General features: G+C 31.6%; 1 non-coding gene and 1 pseudogene across 1 annotated transcript; one reads left to right on the forward strand and one right to left on the reverse strand.

Moving 5' to 3' along the window:
• The first annotated feature begins 4,358 nt into the window (after window positions 1-4,358).
• Window positions 4,359-4,473, forward strand: LOC139886730 (5S ribosomal RNA; annotated as a pseudogene).
• A 5,841-nt stretch (window positions 4,474-10,314) lies between these two features.
• On the reverse strand, window positions 10,315-10,421 carry LOC139887277 (small nucleolar RNA R71). The gene has a single exon (XR_011773115.1). It is a non-coding gene; the product is annotated as a small nucleolar RNA R71 (small nucleolar RNA).
• Between the last annotated feature and the right edge of the window lie 372 nt (window positions 10,422-10,793).

The following is a 10,793-nucleotide window of genomic DNA, read 5'->3' on the forward strand; positions in this document are numbered from 1 at the left end:
CACTGGTTGATTCACGAACCTATAACAATATATACATATATATCAAAGTATGTTCAAAATATATTTACAACACTTTTAATATATTTTGATGTTTTAAGTTTATTAAGTCAGCTGTCCTCGTTAGTAACCTACAACTAGTTGTCCACAGTTAGATGTACAGAAATAAATCGATAAATATTATCTTGAATCAATCCACGACCCAGTGTATACGTATCTCAGTATTGATCACAACTCAAACTATATATATTTTGGAATCAACCTCAACCCTGTATAGCTAACTCCAACATTCACATATAGAGTGTCTATGGTTGTTCCGAAATATATATAGATGTGTCGACATGATAGGTCGAAACATTGTATACGTGTCTATGGTATCTCAAGATTACATAATATATAATACAAGTTGATTAAGTTATGGTTGGAATAGATTTGTTACCAATTTTCACGTAGCTAAAATGAGAAAAATTATCCAATCTTGTTTTACCCATAACTTCTTCATTTTAAATCCGTTTTGAGTGAATCAAATTGCTATGGTTTCATATTGAACTATATTTTATGAATCTAAACAAAAAAAATATAGGTTTCTAGTCGGAAAAATAAGTTACAAGTCGTTTTTGTAAAGGTAGTCATTTCAGTCGAAAGAACGACGTCTAGATGACCATTTTAGAAAACATACTTCCACTTTGAGTTTAACCATAATTTTTGGATATAGTTTCATGTTCATAATAAAAATCATTTTCTCAGAATAACAACTTTTAAATCAAAGTTTATCATAGTTTTTAATTAACTAACCCAAAACAGCCCGCGGTGTTACTACGACGGCGTAAATCCGGTTTTACGGTGTTTTTCGTGTTTCCAGGTTTTAAATCATTAAGTTAGCATATCATATAGATATAGAACATGTGTTTAGTTGATTTTAAAAGTCAAGTTAGAAGGATTAACTTTTGTTTGCGAACAAGTTTAGAATTAACTAAACTATGTTCTAGTGATTACAAGTTTAAACCTTCGAATAAGATAGCTTTATATGTATGAATCGAATGATGTTATGAACATCATTACTACCTTAAGTTCCTTGGATGAACCTACTGGAAAAGAGAAAAATGGATCTAGCTTCAATGGATCCTTGGATGGCTCAAAGTTCTTGAAGCAAAATCATGACACGAAAACAAGTTCAAGTAAGATCATCACTTGAAATAAGATTGTTATAGTTATAGAAATTGAACCAAAGTTTGAATATAATTATTACCTTGTATTAGAATGATAACCTACTGTAAGAAACAAAGATTTCTTGAGGTTGGATGATCACCTTACAAGATTGGAAGTGAGCTAGCAAACTTGAAAGTATTCTTGATTTTATGAAACTAGAACTTTTGGAATTTATGAAGAACACTTAGAACTTGAAGATAGAACTTGAGAGAGTTCAATTAGATGAAGAAAATTGATGAATGAAAGTGTTTGTAGGTGTTTTTGGTCGTTGGTGTATGGATTAGATATAAAGGATATGTAATTTTGTTTTCATGTAAATAAGTCATGAATGATTACTCATATTTTTGTAATCTTATGAGATATTTCATGCTAGTTGCCAAATGATGGTTCCCACATGTGTTAGGTGACTCACATGGGCTGCTAAGAGCTGATCATTGGAGTGTATATACCAATAGTACATACATCTAAAAGCTGTGTATTGTACGAGTACGAATACGGGTGCATACGAGTAGAATTGTTGATGAAACTGAACGAGAATGTAATTGTAAGCATTTTTGTTAAGTAGAAGTATTTTGATAAGTGTATTGAAGTCTTTCAAAAGTGTATAAATACATATTAAAACACTACATGTATATACATTTTAACTGAGTCGTTAAGTCATCGTTAGTCGTTACATGTAAGTGTTGTTTTGAAACCTTTAGGTTAACGATCTTGTTAAATGTTGTTAACCCAATGTTTATAATATCAAAAGAGATTTTAAATTATTATATTATCATGATATTATGATGTACGAATATCTCTTAATATGATATATATACATTAAATGTCGTTACAACGATAAACGTTACATATATGTCTCGTTTCAAAATCATTAAGTTAGTAGTCTTGTTTTTACATATGTAGTTCATTGTTAATATAATTAATGATATGTTTACTTATCATAATATCATGTTAACTATATATATAACCATATATATGTCATCATATAGTTTTTTTTTACAAGTTTTAACGTTCGTGAATCACCGGTCAACTTGGGTGGTCAATTGTCTATATGAAACCTATTTCAATTAATCAAGTCTTAACAAGTTTGATTGCTTAACATGTTGGAAACATTTAATCATGTAAATATCAATCTCAATTAATATATATAAACATGGAAAAGTTCGGGTCACTACAGTATGTACGAAAAACGAATTTGTTTCTTGTTGATATGATTTAATTGATATGAGATCTTACCTTTTAATATGTTTAAATGGAAAGATATCGAAAATTTATTAATTTTAGACTCCTATTTTGCGTGATTTCGTTATCGTATGCTTAAGATGTGCTTAATCGAAGTTTTTGTGAGGGTTTGCATGAAATACGAATTTTCTGAGTTACATGCTTTATGTTTTAGCTTATATAAAGTGTACTACTGTATTCCTTGTGAAAATTTATGCAATTTAGACTAAAAATTTACGTCAAAAGATTATGTAATGCTCCCGTTATGTCAAAACGATGGTTTGGTTTTTAAAGTGAGCTGAATCGTTTTTCAAAGTTACGTAAAAATTGCTAGAGTGAACTAGGAATTGTTTGAGACTTTGATATTCTGGAATATATTATTTTAAGTGTTCCTTGACATGTTTCATTTGTATACAAACTTGCGATAACATGATTTTCCATGAGATATATGCTCGTCTTTGTGATGTGTCCGGTTGATGATCAAAAACTGATGAGTCTGTAAATATTTGCGTAACTGTACAAATTGGCTAAATCAATGTTTCTGATTATTTTATCACTAAAATTTTGAGATGTTTTGAGATGACTCCAATTGGTCGTTCGTGAAAATCTATTTTTCTATATTTTATGAAATTTTTTTAAAAACTGACGCGCGGGCAGAAATTTCTGTAATGAACTATGAATAGACCCTATCTGATATTGGACTTTTATTTATCGTATGAGACTTTGGCTAGACTTTTTGAAATTTATTTTAAGTTTAGTTATGATCTGGAGTTGTTCATGATTTAATGATTTATGTGCTATGATCTATAGTTGGATCTTTCTACGACGTACGAATTTCTAAGGCATGCTTTAAGGTGCAAAAGTGCAATATGCTTAATGACTTGTAAAGTGATACTTGACCTAGTTTTGACTTATTGATCATGTTTGTATGACCCACTGAGATGTTTGACTTTAGTTGTCCACTTTGACCGAGTTGACTTTAGGGTTGACTATGGTTGACTTTTGTTGACTTGCTTGGATTAGTTGACTTTTTCTTGTTCGTTGAGTCAGTCTGAGCACTAGGACTTTGCGTACACTATGGGTTGACATGTATTGACCTATAAGTGTATACTTAAGATGATTTACTTATTTAGGTTACGTTGTTCAGTCGAGATTTTTTGACAACCGTACGTTTTGCTAAGAAATTACAAGTGCTTTTGTTAAGGTGAGTCTACAGTCCCTAATACGTTTTTACAGGGATGAGATGCATGCTTTTTACAAATGTTTTACATATTAGGCACAAGTACTTAAATGACTATACATATGAGTTCAGATCAAAAATTCCTTAGCTTGATTATATTAGTTACTTTGCAAGCTCGACTTATAGGGACGGTACCGTTAGGTTTGACAAACCTCACCGCAACATAACTGATGCTTATTTTGTTGTAACTCATACACTTGATTGGTGTATCGCCAAGATAAGGTAATGTAATACCCCATCCCACATTGATTTGCATAAGTAAGTTTGAGTCCCTTATAAGGTAACTCTTGTCATAACCACACACAACGCGTTTTGAGGCTACAAGCACAGCAGATCTCGTCAGAACTCTGCAGTTAAGCGTGCTCGAGTAGGAGTAGTACTAGGATGGGTGACCTCCTGGGAAGACCTCGTGTGGTCCCCAAGAAAAAGCCGTGCGTCTGCGGGCAAAGCGGACAATATTGTGGTCGTGGTAAGGCGGGATGTTACAGATGGTATCAGAGCACTAGCCTCTCGAGGTGTGACGGGCACTCGGCTCATGCATCTCCTGAGGTATAGATCCTGGCTATAAATTTGTTTCGGCCTGACGAGGACGTCAGAATTCTAAGTGGGGGAGCTTGTAACACCCCATCCCACATTGATTTGCATAAGTAAGTTTGAGTCCCTTATAAGGTAACTCTTGTCTTTACCACACACAACGCGTTTTGGGGCTACAAGCACAGCAGATCTCATCAGAACTCTGCAGTTAAGCGTGCTCGAGCGGGAGTAGTACTAGGATGGGTGACCTCCTGGGAAGACCTCGTGTTGTCACCAAGAAAAAGCCGTGCGTCTGCGGGCAAAGCGGACAATATTGTGGTCGTGGTAAGGTGGGATGTTACATGTAAACTGAAGACGTGGGCTCGGCCTACGCAAAGGTTAAAGCTTTTCCTATAATGTTTTCTAAGAAAATCTTGTGGCCTAACTTACGAAATGATTTCCTAAACCTGTAGTTTCACTCAACGTTTTTCGTTGACGTTTTGTATGTTTCATCTCAGGTACTTAGAGGTAGTGCTTCCGCTTATCTGAAGTTATTATGCTGTTTGCTGCTAGAACTAGACGGCGTCCAGCATATTTATCGTTTTCAATTCAAGAACATACATTCGCATTTAAACTACTTTATTTCAAGATGTTTTTGGTTCATAGAACTTAGTTATTTATGTCAAACGTTTTCCAGTTACATTGTTTTTAATAAATGGCTTTGATTTGATAATTAATGCGAATACTTTTCGAAAACGTCTCATATAGAGGGCGTGACCGCTAACTGTGGGACCAGGAGTTAATATTCTGTTAGTAGATTCTGACGGGGTATTACACACACTATGTTCTTGGCACTTACATCTTTGCTAACATAAAAAGGACTAGAAATCATAAAGAAAATCACATGTATTTGAGATAGTTCTTACAATTTTTGATGGTGTTCTTGATGAAGAAGATGAAGATTGGATGAAGATGTATGAGAGTATTCTTAAGAATTAGAAAGAAAATATCGTAAAAATAAAATTTGGTGAATGTGTGTGTGTGTGTATAAATGGGACGACCAAGGGAGTAACAAGGGGGGAGACAAAAATCTTTTTCTCACGCATATATTAATGGTTGATGGGATTGGTCTTGCATGCAATTAAGTGAAAGGTAATTAGGCGTTAATCCCATGCAAAGGTGATTAAGGTGTTAATGGTACTAGTCATCATAAGCTTAAGGTTAATGGTAGTGTTTATGGCTTAATGTGTAGTGACCCGAACTTTTCCATATTTATATATTAAATGAAAACTATATTTACATGATTAAATGTTTCCAACATGTTAAGCAATCAAACTTGTTAAGACTTGATTATTTGAAATGAGTTTCATGTAGATAATTGACCACTCAGTTTGCCTGATGATTTACGAACGTCATAACTTGTGATAATTATATAATCGTTTTATTTTTTTATGATGTAAGTTTATATATATATATATATATATATATATATATATATATATATATATATATATATATATATATATATATATATATATATATATATATATATATATATATATATATATATATATATATATATAAGAAATACAATTAAATCAAAGATGTAGAGTAAAATACTATTTGCTACAGTAAAATACTATTTGCTACAGTAAACACAATTTACTCGTATTCAATCCGTATTCGTACTCGTACAATACCCAACCTCTAGACGTATATACTATTGGTATATACACTCCAATGATCAGCTCTTAGCAGCCTTGGTGAGTCAGCTAAACATGTGGGAACTATCATTTAACATCTAACATGAAATATCTAACAAAAATACAAACTAATGGAGCCTATATCACAAGTGCTCATTCACGTTTTTCTTCACCAACCATAAACACATTTTTATTCCAATTTTTATGCATCAAATTACTCTCTCTCAATTCCTCTCTTATTGTTCTAAGTGTTCTTCATCATTGTCTTCATAATTTAGCTCAATCTAGTTAACCTAGATCAACATACAAAATAACTACTCAAGAACACTTCATAAACGCTTATTTCAAAGCTTTCTAATCCATTCCAAGTAATCATCTAAGATCAAGAAACCTCTATTATTTATAGTAGGTTATCATTCTGATAATGCTAAAAACGAACATATATTTCATAGCATTATCCCTTAAGAAAGACAAGCTTTTAGTTGCAATTGTTCTATTTACAAGTGATATTCGTTTAAATAAAAAAAGGTGAAGACAAAAGACAGATTAGACGATTTGAAGATGCAAACGACCAAAAAGCTAAAAAGTTCAAAGTACAATCAAAGTGGTTCAAATTATTGATGAGAAACGTCTCGAAATTACAAGAGTACAAGACGCAAAACGCAAAGTACAAGATATTAAATTGTACGCAAGGACGTTCGAAAATTCGGAACCGGGACCAGAGTCAACTCTCAACGCTTGACGCAACGGACTAAAAATTACAAGTCAACTATGCACATGAATATAATATATATAATTAATTCTTAAAATTATTTATATATTATATTATTTAATAAAACTGTCGGCAAGAAAGCAAACAAAAGTATGTGAGCTGGATTCCTGCTCCATGCGATCGCATGGCCTGGAGGTGCAAAATCCATGCGATCGCATGGCCCTAAATTTTGGGTCAGGTCCTATAAATTTCGCAGTTTTGGTCGAACAAAACACATCTTTTTCTCTTCTCTTCTCTCAATGTATTATATATATATATATATATATATATATATATATATATATATATATATATATATATATATATATATATATATATATATATATATATAATATAATTATAATTTTAATTTTAATTTTAATTTTAATAATAATAAGGGTATGTTAGCGAATGTTGTAAGGGTGTAAGTCGAAATTCTGTCCGTGTAACGCTACGCTATTATTAATCATTGTAAGTTATGTTCAACCTTTTTAAATTAATGTCTCGTAGCTAAGTTATTATTATGCTTATTTAAGCCGAAGTAATCGTGATGTTGGGCTAAAATATTAAAGACGGGGTAATTGGGCTTTGTACCATAATTGGGGTTTGGACAAAAGAACGACACTTGTGGAAATTAGACTATGGGCTATGAATGGGCTTTATATTTGTTTAATTGAATGATAGTTCATTAATTTAATATAAAGATTTACAATTGGACGTACCTATAAATAATCACATACACTCGATCGGACACGATGGGCGGGATATTTATAAGTACTAATAATCGTTCATTTAACCGGACACGGGAATGGATTAATAGTCAATGGACTTATTAAAACAGGGGTGAATTATATACAAGGAAAATTGGTGTAATTATAGTTGAAGTCTCCAATTAGTTGGAATATTTGACCTCGAATATAAGGATAATTTGACGAGGACAGTCGCACTTTATATTTATGACTGATGGACTGTTATGGACAAAACCAGATGGACATATTGAATAATCCAGGACAAAGGACAATTAACCCATGGTAATAAACTAAAATCAACACGTCAAACATCATGATTACGGAAGTTTAAATAAGCATAATTCCTTTATTTCATATTTAATTGCACTTTTAATTATCACACTTTTATTTACTGTCATTTTATTTAATTGCACTTTTAGTTATCGTACTTTTTAATTATCGCAATTTTATTTTATCGCACTTTAATTTATCGCACTTTAATTATTGTTATTTACTTTACGCTTTAAATTAAGTCTTTTATATATTTAATATTTTACATTAGGTTTTAACTGCGAATTAAGTTTTAAAATCGACAAACCGGTCATTAAACGGTAAAGACCCCCTTTTATAATAATAATAATACTACTTATATATATATATATATATATATATATATATATATATTTATATTTATATTTTTACAAATATAGTTTTAAAAATATAGCGTTAAACTTGGCTAGTTCCCTGTGGATGAACCGGACTTACTAAAAACTACACTATTGTACGATTAGGTACACTGCCTATAAGTGTTGTAGCAAGGTTTAGGTATTTCCACTCTATACATAAATAAATAACTTGTGTAAAATTGTATCGTATTTAATAGTATTTCCTATTAAAAATTAATAGTATTTTATACCCCTTCGCTTTAACATCAAGTATTTTTGGCGCCGCTGCCGGGGGCTGCTTAAACGCCAGAAGTGAAACGCTATATAAAAAAAAAAATTTAATTTACTTTTGTAAAAATACGCTTTTGTAAAAATACGTTTTAATTATTAAAAATACAAAAATATAAAAAGAAAAATAAAATATATATTTTTAAGAGTTGTTTAAAATATATAAATTATAAAGTATTTTTATTTCTATTTTAGGTTTTTAAAATTTAAGTTTTTATTTATCTTATATAAATAATTTATATAATTATAAAACAGAAAATTAAAAACAGAAAAAAAATATAAAAGTATACGGGCTACTACACTGTAGCAGCCCAATATCTGGCCCAGTTTTCTAGTTCATCCGACCGCATGAATCCATAGGCTATAACTCATGCGATCGCATGAGGGTTACTGACACGCCACATCTGACCTGGTACATCAATAATTACGGTATATTATTATTAATTATTATTAATTAACCCTAATTAGGGTATTGTTATTTTATTATTTAGTTTTATTTTGTATTTTTAATTTTAAATTTAGTTTATTAAATATATAAAACTAATACTTTTATATAAATAATATAAAAATAATATTTTTATAAAAATTGTATTTTTATAAACTTTAAGTTTTATTTTTATATTTTCGTATCTTTTTAGTCATTTAATCATAAGTTGTATATTTTTCGCTCGTAATTAGTTTTTAATTTAGTATTTGCCGTAGTTATTTTTATTTCTAGACTCTTAGGCTTTGCCGTAAAATCCCTTAAATACTTTTTCTATAGACTAAGATTTAGATGCCTTAGAATTTTACGACGTCACTTATCACCTTAATATTTTATAAATTTTAGTATTTCTTTTTAAGTTATTGCCGTTTTGGATTTAGAATTCCTTTAAGCTTTAATACCTTTAGACGTAACTTTTAATTCTTAGTTTTTAGACTTTTAAGTTTCGACGCGCTACGTTCTTTTTATTATTTTTCGACCTTTTATTTTTCGACGTTTTCCGACGCGCTCTTTTTCTTTCTTATTTCTCGCCGCTCTAGTTTTTAGGACATAGAATTTTCTATTTCTTCTCTAAAATTTCTTTAAACTTCGACGAAAAATTATTTTAAGTGGTTAAATTGATAGACATCCAAAATTTTCTAGTTCGTAGTAATAGTTGGATTTGTTAGTGGCGAGTTGTGGGCTTCCGATTTAAAGGGTCCTGGCTACCTGCTGCATCTATTGGCTATTCGAAACATGGACAAAATCAGAAAAGTCTATTAATTTGATAACTTATATAATTTTTATTTTTATAACTAATAGGATATTCAGTGAATGCACCGAGCAAAACGTTCACCACCTTTTATACGTTCACCACCTGTAACTCGATCAAGACATCTAGCCAATATTGTTTCCGTTGATTTTTCTTTAGAATTGTCATCCAGTCGACCAAGTACTCCAATTCAAATTTCCGATAATCCATTTTTTGAACCCGACCTCACAATTGAGAATCCGGAGGATATTCAGGGACAATTCAGAGATCCCGAACCATTAATCTTTCCTCCGGAACCACCAATCATTCAAACAGAGATTGTCGAGGAACAAACCATTAAATCAGAATCCTCCAGTGATTCAGATTCAACAAATTCAATCATGGAAAATCTGGAACCTCTAAGTATGGAAGACTGAATGAGAGCTAAACGCACTGGCCAAGGTCACGCAATTACTCAACCAGACATTAATGCGCCAGATTATGAAATCAAAGGACAAATCCTACACATGGTAACTAATCAATGCCAATTTAGTGGTGCGCCGAAGGAAGATCCAAATGAACATCTTCGTACCTTTAATAGGATCTGTACTCTATTTAAAATCCGAGAAGTAGAGGATGAACAGATATATCTCATGTTATTTCCCTGGACTTTAAAGGGAGAAGCCAAAGATTGGTTAGAATCGTTACCTGAAGGGGCGATTGATACATGGGATGTTTTAGTTGAAAAATTTCTTAAACAATTCTTTCCGGCATCTAAAGCCGTAAGACTTCAAGGAGAAATTGTTACGTTCACACAAAAGCCAAATGAAACTTTATATGAGGCATGGACAAGATTTGGAAAATTGTTAAGAGGATGTCCGCAACATGGTTTAGACACTTATCAAATAGTACAAATATTCTATCAAGGATGAGACATCACTACAAGAAAAGACATAGATATAGCAGCTGGTGGTTCCATTATGAAGAAAACCGCAACTGAAGCTTACAAAATTATTGATAACACTGCTTCCCACTCACATGAGTAGCACCAAGAAAAAGATATCGTTTGATCATCTAAAGCGGCTAGAGCCGATTCTAGCCATGACTTTGATTCCATTTCTACAAAGATAGATGATGTCGAGAGACGAATGGAAAAGATGACTAAAGATATTCACTCAATAAGAATTAGTTGTGAGCAGTGTGGGGGACCACATTTGACAAAAGATTGTCTCAGTATTGAACAAACAATGGAACAAAGAGAGAA

This window comes from Rutidosis leptorrhynchoides, chromosome 1 (genome assembly GCF_046630445.1).
Source record: "Rutidosis leptorrhynchoides isolate AG116_Rl617_1_P2 chromosome 1, CSIRO_AGI_Rlap_v1, whole genome shotgun sequence".
NCBI lineage: Eukaryota > Viridiplantae > Streptophyta > Magnoliopsida > Asterales > Asteraceae > Rutidosis > Rutidosis leptorrhynchoides.